Here is a 15,471-nt window from a genome sequence, read left to right on the forward strand (position 1 = left end):
TGGAATAGAATAAGAGAGATTTGAATAAAAGAAAATAGAACTTCATTAATACTTGAGGTACAGCAGAGCTCCACACCCTTAATCTATGGTGTGCAGAAACTCCACCGTTGAAAATACATAAGTGAAAGAGGTTCAGGCATGGCCGAATGGCCAGCCCCCTAAACGTGATCAATAGCCTCTTAGGATGAAGAATAAAACAAAACTGAGACCAAAGATTACTAATACATTAGTAAATCATCCTATTTATAATAAACTAGCTCCTAGGGTTTACATGAGTAAGTAATTGATGCATAAATCCACTTCCGGGGCCCACTTGGTGTATGCTTGGGCTGAGCTTGATCAATACACGAGCTAAGGCTTCTCTTGGAGTTGAACTTTGAGTTATGACGTGTTTTGGGCGTTCAACTCCGGATCGTGACGTTTTTCTGGCGTTTAACTCCAGACAGCAGCATGAACTTGGAGTTCAACGCCAAGTTACGTCGTCATTTTTCGAATAAAGTATGGACTATTATATATTGCTGGAAAGCTCTGGATGTCTACTTTCCAACGCCGTTGAGAGCGCGCCAATTGGAGTTCTGTAGCTCCAGAAAATCCATTTCGAGTGCAGGGAGGTCAGATTCCAACAGCATCAGCAGTCCTTTTGTCAGCCTTTTTCAGAGTTTTGCTCAAATCCCTCAATTTCAGTCAGAATTTACCTGAAATCACAGAAAAACACACAAACTCATAGTAAAGTCCAGAAATGTGAATTTAACATAAAAACTAATGAAAACATCCCTAAAAGTAGCTTGAACTTGCTAAAAACTACCTAAAAACAATGCCAAAAAGCGTATAAATTATCCGCTCATCAAAGGTGCATAAAACTTAACAAAAGCAAGGAAAAATGCTAGTAAGACTAGCATAAGATGGCTTGTCATCACAACACCAAACTTAAACCTTGCTTGTCCCCAAGCAAGCACTAAAACATGAGAAGAAATGAATGAAAGCAGAAAAGTATGCATGTCCTTATTAGCAAGTAACTGAATCTGGTTCATGGGATTTTATGCAGATGTAATTGAAGCTCTACCTTTATTAGATTTCAGGATTTTAATGTCCGCTTGAAAGATAACTAAAGCTGCTGCTGTGAACCTTTTTATTCATTCATCCTTGGTGTTTGATTTTTCTTTTGTTTTTCTGCTGAGAAGCTTATACTTTTATTCACTGCTAAGTGTCATGTGTTGCAGCAGCTTTTTAGCTTGTTTCTCAGTCAACACATATTCACCACAGACACTTGGCTCGCAATCCTTCCTAAGACATTGATGCCCAACGCCTCTTTCGGTCTCTAAATTCTTTGTAATTAGGTTGCTCTTGATAGTGAATTTTCGATTGGTAATCCCGGACTAGTTAATCCAAGTTACTAAGTTTTGAAATACTCATCAGAACCTAATAATCCAAGCAGATCCTAATACAATAGCACCACAGACATATATCCTAAGATTTAAGCTATTGGTGTCTAGCCTTATTATTTATTTTCGATTGCCAACTCTTGGTTTTTTCTTCCTTTCCTTCTTATCCAAGGGTCTTTATTGATTAAGATTTCACAGACAGCAGCCTAGTTCATGCTATAGGGGAACATTCTAAGCTCTGTCCTTTTGTTAGTGAGCTTACTTAAACATTCAAACATTCACCACCACTGAACTTTATTTTCATTCCTACCATATTGGACAGTTACTCTCTGTTTCAATCATTTTTTCTTATTGATGCAGAAGGGGTACAAGACATGTATTCAAGCAGATGAAGATGAAAACAAGCTTTTAAACTAGCACAATTAGCAGATATCAAAATTTGCACTAATTAAGCTAAGTATCAAGGTAAACAACAGCTTCTCATTTAGAACAATTCAAAGCAGAGTGAATTTTTGTGACAATACAACCTCTTAGGAGTGTCTTCCAGTTTTCCTTTTGTCATCATCATCTATTACTTTTTGCATTTCTCTTGGTGATGTTGTATAATTCATTAAAGAGCCTGAATGTCTTTTCTGCACAATTATTGGAAGTTGCTTGTTTTCCAAGCACTTAGGCAGATGGTTAGCATGCATGAATTATTGTATGTCCTTGAACTTACTTTGGTGAGGGAACATCAAACTTAGTCCGTTGCTACTGTCTATGATGCATCAGTTACATGAAACTTTGTGCTTTTATAGGAAATAAATCAGATGCTAGAAATTAAATAGGTGTTGAGTAGTTTTTTTTATTGTTTGGAGCTAGTGATAGATCGTGCAGAAGAGTGTAATGAGTTCTTATGGGGACTTTTCGTGGAACACCAAACTTAGAGTCATACATTCACTCTTAAGTTGTTTTGGTGTGCAACACCAAACTTAGCTCCTTTCAATACAGAAAAATCTACTCCACTTTTTATTGAAAAAGCTATGAAAAGAACTACCTCAGTTTGGGTTACCTCCCAACAAGCGCTTCTTTATCGTCATTAGCTTGATGTTCTTCATCCTCGTTCATCCTAGCTCATGAATGCTTTCTTTTTTGTCCCATTTCCTCCCAAGTAATGCTTTGCCCTATGACTGTTTGCTGTGAAATTGTCCTTTGTTGCTTCATCCAGAAGTTCAAGGCTTCCATAAGGAAGAACCTTTGTCACCAAGTATGGACCAGTCCGTTTGGACTTGAGTTTGCCAGGGAAAACTTTGAGCCTGGAATTATACAAGAGCACTTGTTGTCCTGGTTCGAACTCCTTCTTTGAGATCCTTTTGTCATGCCATCTCTTAACCTTTTCCTTGTATATCTTAGCATTTTCATAGGCTTCCAGTCTAAACTCATCCAACTCATTTAGTTGCAGTAGCCTTTTTACTCCTGTTGCTTGAGAGTCAAGGTTAAGGAGTTTAGTGGCCCAGAAGGCTTTATGCTCAAGCTCTACAGGGAGGTGACATGACTTGCCATATAATAACTAAAAAGGGGACTTTCCAATAGGAGTTTTAAAGGCTGTCCTGTATGTCCCAGAGAGCATCTTCTAATTTTCTGGCCTAATCCTTTCTTATGTTCCTAACTGTTTTCTCTAAAATCTTCTTCAACTCCTTATTTGCAAGCTCTGCTTGGTCATTGGTCTGTGGGTGATATGGTGTGGCTACTTTATGCATTACCCTATATTTGTGAAGTAGTTTCTCCATTTGTTTGTTACAAAAATGGCTACCACCATCACTGACAAGACCCTTAGGCACTCCATATCTAGTAAAAATTGTGCTTCTTAAGGAATTGAAGGACAATTTGTGCATCACATGTGGTTGTTGCTATGGCTTCTACCCACTTTGAGACATACTCTACTGCCACAAGTATGTATTTAAAGGAGTATTGATGAGCGGATAATTTATACGCTTTTTGGCATTGTTTTTAGGTAGTTTTTAGTAGGATCTAGCTACTTTTAGGGATTTTTTCACTAGTTTTTATGCAAAATTCATATTTCTAGACTTTACTATGAGTTTGTGTGTTTTTCTGTGATTTCAAGTATTTTCTGGCTGAAATTGAGGGACCTGAGCAAAAGTCTGATAGGAGGCTGACAAAAGACTGCTGATGCTGTTGGATTCTGACCCCCCTGCACTCGAAATGAATTTTCTGGAGCTATAGAACTCCAAATGGCGTGCTCTTAACAGTATTGGAAATTAGACATCTAGAGCTTTCGAGCAATATATGATAGTCCATACTTTGTTCGAGATTAGACGACGTAAACTGGCGTTCAACGCCAGTTCCATGCTGCATTCTGGAGTCAAACGCTAGAAACACGTCACGAACCAGAGTTAAACGCCAAAAACACGTTACAGCTTCGCATTCAACTTGTGTTCCTTTTTACTATTGTATTAGACATCTTGGTTTTGTCTTTATCTTGGCATCCATATTTGAACGTTTAGTTCTTAGACTTTGGGTGCTGGCCATTCGGTCATGCCTGGACCTTGATCACTTATGTATTTTCAACGGTGGAGTTTCTACACACCATAGATTAAGGTGTAGAGCTCTGCTGTACCTCAAGAATTAATGCAATTACTACTGTCTTTTATTCAATTCATGCTTATTCTTATTCTAAGATATTTGCTGCACTTCAATATGATGAATGTGATGATCCGTGACACTTATCATCATTCTCACCTATGAATGCGTGATTGACAACCACTTCCGTTCTACCTTAGAACGAGCGTGTATCTCTTGGATTCCTTAATTAGAGTCTCCATGGTATAAGCTAGAATTATTGGCGGCCATTCTTGAGAATCCAGAAAGTCTAAACCTTGCCTGTGGTATTCCGAGTAGGATTCAGGGATTGAATGACTGTGACGAGCTTCAAACTCGTGATTGTTGGGCGTGGTGACAGACGCAAAAGAATCAATGGATTCTATTCTGACATGATCGAGAACTGACAGATGATTAGCCATGCTGTGACAGAGCATTTGGACCATTTTTACTGAGAGGATGGGATGTAGCCATTGACAACAGTGATGCCCTACATACAGCTTGCCATGGAAAGGAGTAAGAAGGATTGGATGAAAGCAGCAGGAAAGCATAGATTCAGAAGGAACACAACATCTCCATACACTCATCTGAAACCCCTACCAATGAATTACGTAAGTATCTCTATCTTTATTTTCTATTTATTTATCATTATATTCGAAAACCATTATAACCATTTGAATCCGCCTAACTGAGATTTACAAGATGACTATAGCTTGCTTCATACCAACAATCTCTGTGGGATCGACCCTTACTCACGTAAGGTATTACTTGGACGACCCAGTGCACTTGCTGGTTAGTTGTGCGAAGTTGTGACAAAGTGTGATTCACGTTTGAGAGCACTACCAAGTTTTTGGTGTAATTGTTGATGATCACAATTTCGTGCACCAAGTTTTTGGCGCCGTTGCCGGGGATTGTTCGAGTTTGGACAACTGACGGTTCATCTTGTTTCTCATATTAGGTAATTTTGTTTTCAAAAGATTTTTCAAAAATCTTTCAAAAAAATTTTTTCTTTATTTTCGTTTTTCAAAAATATAATTTTCGAAAAATAAAAATTTTTTAGAAAATCGTAAAAGCCAAAAATATTTTTGTGTTTCTTGTTTGAGTCTAGTGTCAAATTTTAAGTTTGGTGTCAATTGCATGTTTTTTTTTAAATTATTATGCATTTTTCAAAAATTCATGCATGTGTTCTTCATGATCTTCAAGTTGTTCTTGGCAAGTCTTCTTGTTTTGTGTCTTTTCTTGTTTTTCATATGCATTCTTGAATTCTTAGTGTCTGAATATGAAAAATTTCTAAGTTTGGTGTCTTGCATGTTTTTCTTTTCTTGAAAATTTTTCTAAAAAAAAATAAGTCTTGATGTTCATCTTGATCTTCAAAGTGTTCTTGGTGTTCATCTTGACATTCATAGTGTTCTTGCATGCACCATTGGTTTTGATCCAAAATTTTCATGTTTTGGGTCATATTTGTGTTTTTCTCTCTCATCATTAAAAATTCAAAAATAAAAAAATATCTTTTTCTTGTTTTACTCATAATTTTTGAAAATTTGAGTTGACTTAGTAAAAAAATTTTAAAATTTAGCTATTTCTTATAAGTCAAGTCAAATTTTCAATTTTAAAAATCTTATCTTTTCAAAATCTTTTTTCAAAAATCAAATTTTTTTTATTTTTCTTATTAATTTTCAAAAATTTTAAAATTGTTTTTTCAAAATCTTTTTCTTATCTTCATTTCAAATTTTCGAAAACTTTGCTAACAATTAATGAGATTGATTCAAAAAGTTGAAGTTTGTTACTTTCTTGTTAAGAAAGGTTCAATCTTTAAATTCTAGAATCATATCTTTTAGTTTCTTGTTAATCAAGTAATCAATTTTAAATTTTAAAAATCAAATCTTTTTTCAACTATATCTTTTTAATTATATCTTTTCAAATAATATCTTTTTCAAAAGTTTGATTTCAAAATCTTTTCTAACTCCCTATCTTTTCAAAATTGATTTTCAAATCTTTTTCAACTAACTAATTGACTTTTTGTTTGTTTCATATTTTTTTCAAAACCACCTAACAACTTTTCTTTCTCTAATTTTCGAAAATTCCTCATCCTTTTTCAAAAGTCTTTTAATTAATTAATTGTTTCAAATTTTAATTTTAATCTTATTTCTTCTCTTAATTTTCGAAAATCACTAACCCTTTTTCAAAATTAATTTTCGAAAACTTCTCTCTCTCTTCTTCTTCTATTCAATTATTTATTTACTAACACTTCTCTTCATCTCAAGAATTCGAACCTACTCCTCCCCCTTTTGTTTGGATTCTTACCTTTCCCTTCCTTTATTCTTTTCTTCTTCTACTAACATAAAGGAATCTCTATACTGTGACATAGAGGATTCCTCTTCTTTTTCTGTTCTCTTTTTTTTCATATGAGCAGGAGCAGGGACAAGAACATTCTTGTTGAAGCAGATTCGGAAGCTGAAAGGACTCTGAAGAAGAAGCTAAGAGAAGCTAAAGCACAACAATCCAGAGAAAACCTTACAGAGAATTTCGAAAAAGAGAGAGACTTGGCCGAAACCAATAACAATGGTAGAGGCGCAAGGAGGATGCTTGGTGACTATACTACACCTACTTCCAAATTTGATGGAAGAAGCATCTCTATCCCTGCCATTGGAGCAAACAATTTTGAGATGAAACCTCAACTAGTTGCTCTAATGCAACAGAACTGCAAGTTTCATGGACTTCCATCAGAAGATCCCTATCAGTTTTTAACTGAGTTCTTGCAGATCTGTGAGACTGTTAAGACTAATGGAGTAGATCCTGAAGTCTACAGGCTCATGCTTTTCCCTTTTGCTGTAAGAGACAAGGCTAGAACACGGTTGGACTCATAACCTAAAGATAGCCTGGACTCTTGGGATAAGCTGGTCACGGACTTCTTGGCAAAGTTCTTTCCTCCTCAAAAGTTGAGCAAGCTTGGTGTGGATGTTCAGACCTTCAAATAGAAAGATGGCGAATCCCTCTATGAAGCTTGGGAAAGATACAAGCAGATGACCAAAAGGTGTCCTTCTGACATGCTTTCAGAGAGGACCATTTTGGATATATTATATTATGATCTATCTGAGTTCTCTAAGATGTCACTGGACTATTTTGCAGGTGAATCCATTCACCTAAAGAAAACGCCTGCAGAAGCTCAAGAACTTATTGACATGGTTGCAAATAACCAATTCATGTACACTTCTGAGAGGAATGCTATGAATAATGGGATGCCTCAGAGGAAGGGAGTTCTTGAAATTGATGCTCTGAATGCCATATTGGCTCAGAACAAAATGTTGACTCAGCAAGTCAACATGATTTCTCAAAGTCTGAATGGATGGCAAAATGCATCCAACAGTACTAAAGAGGCATCTTCTGAAGAAGAAACTTATGATCCTGAGAACCCTACAATAGCAGAGGTGAATTACATGGGTGAACCCTATAGAAACATCTATAATTCCTCATGGAGAAATCATCCAAATTTGTCATGGAAGGATCAACAAAAGCCCCAACAAGGCTTTAATAATAGTGGAAGAAACAAGCTTAGCAATACTAAGCCTTTTCCATCATCTTCTCAGCAACAGACAGAGAATTCTGAGCAGAACCCTTCTAGCTTAGCAAACATAGTCTCTGATCTGTCAAAGGTCACTTTAAGTTTCACGAGTGAAATAAGGTTCTCCATTAGAAATTTGGAGGCACAAGTGGGCCAGCTGAGTAAGAAAATCATTGAAACTCCTTCCAGTACTCTCCCAAGCAATACTGAAGAGAATCCAAAAAGAGAGTGCAAGGCCATTGATATTGTCAATATGGCCGAATCCAAGGAGGAAGACCTCATGGGACGTCTCCCAGACAAGAAGGAGTTCCCTATTGAGGACCTAAAGGAATCTGAGTCTCATATAGAGACCATAGAGATTCCATTAAACCTCCTTCTGCCATTCATGAGCTCTGAGAACTATTCTTCCTCTGAAGAGGATGAAGGTGTAACTGGAGAGCAAGTTGCTCAATATCTAAGAGCTATTATGAAGCTGAATGCCAAGTTGTTTGGTAATGAGACTTGGGAAGATGCACATCCCTTACTCATTAGTGAACTAGATACATGGGTTCAGCAAATTCTACCTCAAAAGAAACAAGATCCTGGTAAATTCTTAATACCCTGTACCATGGGCACCATGACCTTTGAGAAGGCTCTGTGTGACCTGGGGTCAGGTATAAATCTTATGCCACTCTCTGTAATGGAAAAACTTGGGATCTTTGAGGTACAGGCTGCCACATTCTTATTATAGATGGCAGACAAGTCAGTAAGACAAGCTTATAGATTGGTAGAGGACGTGTTAGTAAAGGTTAAAGGCCTTTACATCCTTGCTGATTTCATAATCTTAGACACTAGGAAGGAGGAGGATGAATATATCATCCTTAGAAGACCCTTCCTAGCCACAGCAGGAGCTGTGATTGATGTTAACAGATGGGAATTAGTCCTTCAATTGAATGGGGACTACCTTGTGTTTAAGGCCCAAGGGTATCCTTCTGTAAACATGGAAAAGAGGCACGATAAGCTTCTCTCAATACAGAGTCAAACAGAGCCCCCACAATCAAAGTCTAAGTTTGGTGTTGGGAGGCCACACCCAAACTCTAAGTTTGGTGTACCAAACTCTAAGTTTGGTGTTGAGAATTGACCTGATCACCTGTGAAGCTCTATGAGAGCTCACTGTCAAGCTATTGACATTAAAGAAGCACTTATTGGGAGGCAAACCAATTTTTATTTATCTATATTTTTATTATTCTTTTATATTTTATTAGGTTCATGATCATGTAGAGTCACAAAACAAATACTAAAATTAAAAACAGAATCAAAAATAGCAAAGAAAACAGCACACCTTGGAGGAAGAGCTTACTGGCGTTTAAACGCCATTAAGGAGCATCTGGCTGGCGTTCAACGCCAGAACAGAGCATGAATCTGGCGTTGAATGCCAGAAACAAGCAGCAGTCTGGCATTTAAACGCCAGGATTACACCCTGAGGAGAGCTGGCGTTAAATGCCAGAAACAAGCATGGAGCTGGCGTTCAATGCCAGAAACATGCTGCAGATTGGCGTTGAACACTGATAAACCCATATTTTGTGATATATTATGTGCTTAGTTTGAGTGATTTATTCACTCCTTCACCCACTTATTCATATTAATTGCATGGTTTTATTTTCCCTTCCTTATTATGTGATGTATGTGACACTACAAGAAAACCAGGATTCTGCTACGCTTTTAAAGCGTGGCAAAAAGTGAAAAAAAGCGTAGCGATAGCTTTTCGCCACGCTTTTTGAGCAACCGGCACGCTTTTGAAAGGGTCACAACTACTAGCGTGCCTGTTGCTCTATCGCCACGCTTTTGGTGACTTATGGCCACGCTTTTTTGTCGCCACGCTTTTATCTATTGACACGCTTTTAAGCGTGGCCGTATGTGAGAAGATATGACTACGCTTTTAAAGCGTGCCAGTAGCTAGATACAGCTACGCTTTTAAAGCGTGACAACAGCGAGAGATATGGCTACGCTTTTAAAGGGTTTCAATAGCTAGAGATATAGCTACGCTTTTAAAGTGTGGCAAAATCGCGAGAGATATGGCTACGCTTTTAAAGCGTGACAATAACACAATAGCAAGAGATACGGCCACGCTTTAAAAGCGTGGCAATAGCCTTATCAAATTCAAAAAAAAGAAAAATATTCCTGACTTTACCTTCATCGTTGTATAATATAAATTTTCAGTCTCTTTTTTTTACCAAACTTATAAATATAGTGTGCAATTTTTATTACAAGACAAATCAAACAGTAATTAGTGACATAATTTTTCTATAATTATTTTATACATCAAAAAACTAATATTCAAATACAAAATAAAACTTGAGTTCAAAACTCTGATTTCAAAAAATTCTGTTCTGATTCTAGGGAGAGTTTCAAGCGTTTTGTCGCGCCGCCAAGAGGAAGATAGCTCTTTCATTATGGCATCAACATCGTACCTGCTCATCTCAAAGTTGGTTACTGCATTTCCACCTTGGAACTTTATAGCTGCTATATTATATGCCTAAGCAGCTTCTTCTTCAGTTGCTGTCAACCATGAATAAGAAAAGGATCAAGTGATAACATAAGATCAGCATATAGTATATGAAACTCAGCAATTTGAATAATCATCTTTGTTAACACGGGAACACAATGGAAAATGAAGGTGAAATACTTACTGAATGTTCCCAAGTAAAGATCTTTGTTTCTAGCAATGCGGCCAATTCTTGCTTGCCACCTACCTTGGTGATGCCTGTAAGATTAATTGGAAACAAGCATAAGATATAGGACCAAAGTATACGAGAAAAGATTATACATGTATTATTGAAGATATATTATTTGCACTCATGCATAGAACTGACGTGCATAAAATATTACTATATATTTTTGTATATATAATTAGTCCCTTGGCCAAGACTCCTCTGCTTTCTTTTTATTTTTTATTACTTTTGTTTTATATTCACAAATTGACTAGAAAATCCTAAATGCACTTTTCTTGGCACCTTAGTCTCAACATTTTACATACCAATGCAAGTAAAGCATATTCCTTTGACAACCAATTACCTAGATCCACTTTAGCAAAAAGATTGAGCATGCGATGCATATGTATATGCTCGTACGTACTTAGATAAATGAATATGAATTAAACATTATTACTTTAATAGAATAGCTAAATCTTTAGTCCCATCTCAACAAGCAAGGTTCCTTTCAGCTATAAACGTAGGATCATTTCATGCACACAAAGCAACTAAGAAAGGATCAAAAGCATAATACACAAGGAAGTGACCTTTACAGGGAAGTTGCTGGTAGCAGTGGGACCCCAATACTTTAAAGCTGCCAAATCATAAGCTCTCGCGGCCTTTTATTCTTTGTCATATCCACCTGATGATAACAATGACAATAATTTACAAATAAGTTTCAGAGAAAAAACTACCATATCTTAAAACAATGTATATAACTGTGCAAAAAACTACCATTACATTATTGATTTTCATTTTGTGCCCCTTCTCTAATGATTTTCAACTCTTAATAGGGAAGAAAGTTAAAAATAATCAGTGTACAACAATTTTTCATCACTTGAATGGGTTTTATTTATTAATAACTCCACCTAAAATCCCACACACACCTTGAGATTCGTTTTGTTGCAAAGTAGAGAAATATGAGGGCCTTGAAACATGCTAATGGTATCAAGACAAATTTCAGGTATCAATATCAAAACGGTGAACTTTATTTAATGTGGAACACCAACGAATCTAATGGCACTCATTTGAAATTGTTTAGACACTTGTCGAGCTTATCTTATAGGCAAATTTCCTGGGAATACTTCATTATAAATCCACAAAGATTAGTTATTAGTTACATTTTATATGATATCCATCTTGATATGGGAGACCGACATTGGATAATTTTGCATTAACTCACTTTTATCGTTATCAATTGCATGTGGAAATGATTTAACATATAATATAATTATTAATATTTCATTAAGAAACAACTTTTATTCATATTTTGTCTGACTTTTCCTGCTACTATTATTTTATACTACATTATATATATAAGTTGTCATACAATGTAAATATAAAGAATTTTACACTTTCATCTAATCAAATGTTACTTTTTGAATGATTTCAAGTAACTACAGTGGGAGTTAAAAATCCTACAGTTGAGCCTAATTACAGAATGACCAACTTCTAAGTTCTAACAATCAAGTCTAGTTGCACAATTTCACTCTTCTAATTTTATTTCTCTCTTTGCCTCTCCTATAGTTTAAGCTGTCAAACAAATTCAAAACAAGGAATCAAGTATGAAACTATGAATACCTTAACAACCCAATGCTTGTCAACAAGAAGATTTGGAGACCTCAAATCTCAATGGACAATGGGAGGATTGCTTGTATGCAAGTAATTCATTCCTTTAGCCTGAAAACTACAACGTAAATTCAGATGAGAGAATTAAAACTGCAAATAAATTTTGGATGTTTGGTGAGAATCGATTGACCCCTTAACCTTAGAGAACTTTTTGATGGTTCATTATAAAGGGTTTACAATAATAAAAAAGCTAATATGTTCTGGCAATGTGCTACTTTTATTGGTTGGAGTAAGAATGCTCAAATTAAAAGTTAATGCTTAAAATATATTTTCCAAACCCTTTGATAAACAGAAAAGGCTTGAATATCTAAATAAACACGTTAAAAAGCTTTATGGCAATATATTAAAAACATGATTCCTGCTTGTCTAAGCTAATGCTTAAAATAGTTTTGTATAGATAATTGGAGTAGTATATTTAATGCCACTCACCCAAAGTGCTGGTAAGGCACATAACCTTCTCCATGGCCCTCCAAGCACCTCTCATCTCCAAATACCTCTTCAGCCTGACCTGAAAAGAATAATGGTAAAAACAGTAGCATAACTAGAAAATGCTTTAAAACCACTGCAAAAGCAACAGATACCAACTAAATAGAGAAATAAAAAAGAAGTTCAAAAGTTCAAAATTATTACTAACAATACAAGAGCTTTACTTGTCATGAATTGAACTGATTAATTTTCTTTTAGAAGATATTCATTTCACCATCTTCAAATCAGCATTGCTCAAGGATAAATCAGCTCAATGATCGTCACACATCTCACCTGTACAGTACATGTTCTGAACATCATGTCAAGACCAAGGGAACCAACTTTGGGCATGTAATTCCTCATATCATATCTTCCCTAAGCCATCAAGATCTAGTAAAAAAGCAAGTAATTAAAGCACTAAACATAAGAAAGAAGCATGGTCACTGTTCAATTACTATATTAAAGCACTAAATAGTAATAGTAACAATAATAATTATTAAAAATTCAAAACCATGAAGTCACTAATTTGAACGCGATAAATTCAATTAACACAATAAAATCCAATAAAAGAGGAAGAATTCCGTACCAATTAATAAACCAATCAAATAACTGCAAAAACTGGAAGTCTCTTTTACTTTACAACCAATTAAGGAACAGCGAAATGCTGCCAGCAAAAACAAGTCGAAAGGGTTCTGGTAATAACAATAAGTTCAGGTAACTACAAGATACCATGAGCATCATTAACTGTGACATACCTTGAATATCATATCAAAGTGTTGTTGCTGCCCAACATATGTGACGTATATAATCCATTAAAAAATTAAAAATTAAAAGCATTAGAAGAGTGAGATAAGAATAGATGCAAACCTTGGATCTGAGAATCGAGAAGATAAGAATAGATCTAGGTTGGTGTGTTGTGTAATCGGAGGAAGAGTGAGAGAGCAGAGGAGGAGAAGAACCCGGGCTGGTGCTTAGGGTTCGAAGTGGCGATGGAACGGCGGCACTAGGACGGCGGCTGCGACACAGCTTGAAGAAGAGAGAAGAGATGGAGGGCTAGGGCTTTCTGGGTCTGGGTCACGAGGAGGAGATGAGGAAGACGAAGATGACGGTAGCCAAGCTCGACGGAAGCGCGATGAATCTCTGGCGTTCGGGTTGGAGGCGCGATGGGGTTAGAGACTTGGAGGGCCATGGGGTTAGGGTTGGAGGTATGCAATGAAGACCCTCTGGCTGAAGTAGTGTGTGTTAGAGTGATGAAAAGCGTTAAGTTTAAGCGTTTAGATTTAGTTTTACAAGTGAAGTGTTTTTGCTATCAATAGGTTTACATACCCTTTTTGGTACGCTTTAAAAATGTCACAGTAACACAATTTTATTGGCATGCTTTAAAAGCGTGCCTGTTGCTCTCTATGGCTACGCTTTTTAAGCATGGAAACAAAAAGCGTAGCCAAATCTCTAATCAATTGTCACCCTCATAAAAGCGAGGCCATAGACTCTTTTCGCCACGCTTTTGAAGTGTAGAAAAAAAAACGTAGCCAAATCTCTATTCAATCGCCACCCTCATAAAAGCGTGGCCATTGACCACTTCTGACCACGCTTTTAAAGCGTAGCAAAAAAAAACGTGGCCATAGGCCTTTTTTCTTGTAGTGTGAAAAACATGTTTTCTATGCTTTAAAATTAATTATTTTAATTACCTTTATTTTCATTCGATGCCATGATTAGTGTGTTGAGTAGTTTCAGATCTTCTAAGGCAGGAATGACTTAAAGGATGGAAAAGGAAACATACAAAAATGGAAGGAAAGCATAAAATGGAGTTTGTGAAGAAACTGGCAGCGACGCGACCGCATGGACGACGCGGCCGCATGCCAAGCGCGAAGAAGCAGTGATACGGCCGCATGACTGACGCGAACGCGCGTCTAAAGAAGAACACCTATGACGCGGCCGCATGACTGACGCGACCGCGCGACAAGGAAGACTCCAATTGACGCGACCGCGTGACCCACGCGGACGCGTGACAGAGGCCACGCACAAGAAATTGCAGAAAATGCTCATAGCGCTGAAGCCGTTTTTGGCCCAAATCCAAGTCCAGAAGGCATAGACCAGAGGTTATGAAGTGTGGGAATGCATCCATTCAGGGAATCTCGAATTTTTAGTTACTTTCCATGATTTAGTTTTGAGAGAGAGAGGCTCTCTCCTCTCTCTTAGGATTTAGAATTTGGATTTTTAGAAATTAGGAATTTATCTCATCTTCTTATCAAGTTCAATATTCCTTTTTCATTACTTGCTTTTCAAATCAGTTTATGAATTCTTTTATGTTACAGATTACTCTTTCGAATTAATGTTATTTGAGGTATTCCAGTTAATATTGCTTTCTTTTATTTATGTTATTGATTATTCCCAATCTGAAGACATTTTTTATTCTAGTGGATTTAATTCCTTTTCCTTTTGGTCTTGGTTAAGAAATCAGTAACTCAGGAGTTATCTTAGCTCAACATAATTAATAACTGTTATCTTTGCTAATTGAACTGAACTTCAATAATCCCAACCTTTTCTTAGGAAATAAATAGGATTCGAAGGTCAAATTAATTAGTCCTTTGACTTTCCTTTGCTTTAGCAAAGGTTAACTAAGTGGAATTAAGATTCAACTTTCATTATTATTGATAAGAATAACTAAGTCTGGACTTCCAATTTCTTGTACCTTGCCAAAGGGTTTGCTTTACAATATTTATTTATTTTAATTGCCATTTAAATTACTTGCCATATTAATTCTTCATTCTCAACCCTAATTTACAATCTCCATAACCAATAATAAGAACATACTTCCCTGCAGTTCCTTGAGAAGACGACCCGAGGTTTAAATACTCGGTTATCAATTTTAAAGGGGTTTGTTACTTGTGACAACCAAAACGTTTGCACGAAGGGATTTTTGTTGGTTTAGAAACTATATCTACAATGCAACTATTTTTAGAAAATTCTTTACTAGCAAAAATCCTAACGTCATAATGGCGCCCTTGCCGGGGAATTGAAAACGTGTGCCTTATTATTGGTTATTGTAAATATTTTTCAAAAAAAAATATTTTTCTTTTACTTGTTTATTTGTTTCTCCTTTTTC

General features: G+C 36.3%; 1 long non-coding RNA gene across 3 annotated transcripts; it reads right to left on the reverse strand.

Moving 5' to 3' along the window:
- Positions 1-9,746: 9,746 nt before the first annotated feature.
- LOC130951044 (uncharacterized) lies at positions 9,747-13,635 on the reverse strand. 3 transcript variants are annotated; one of them, XR_009073818.1, is made up of 7 exons: positions 13,233-13,635; positions 12,660-12,755; positions 12,330-12,403; positions 11,853-11,958; positions 10,820-10,914; positions 10,212-10,285; positions 9,747-10,080 (listed from the first exon to the last, which is right to left on the reverse strand). It is a non-coding gene; the product is annotated as an uncharacterized LOC130951044 (long non-coding RNA). The 3 variants fall into 3 exon arrangements; XR_009073817.1 differs by having other exon boundaries at positions 11,853-11,951; positions 12,330-12,408; XR_009073819.1 differs by having other exon boundaries at positions 12,330-12,408.
- Positions 13,636-15,471: the final 1,836 nt, after the last annotated feature.

Source organism: Arachis stenosperma, chromosome 9, assembly GCF_014773155.1.
Source record: "Arachis stenosperma cultivar V10309 chromosome 9, arast.V10309.gnm1.PFL2, whole genome shotgun sequence".
Taxonomy (NCBI): Eukaryota; Viridiplantae; Streptophyta; class Magnoliopsida; order Fabales; family Fabaceae; genus Arachis; species Arachis stenosperma.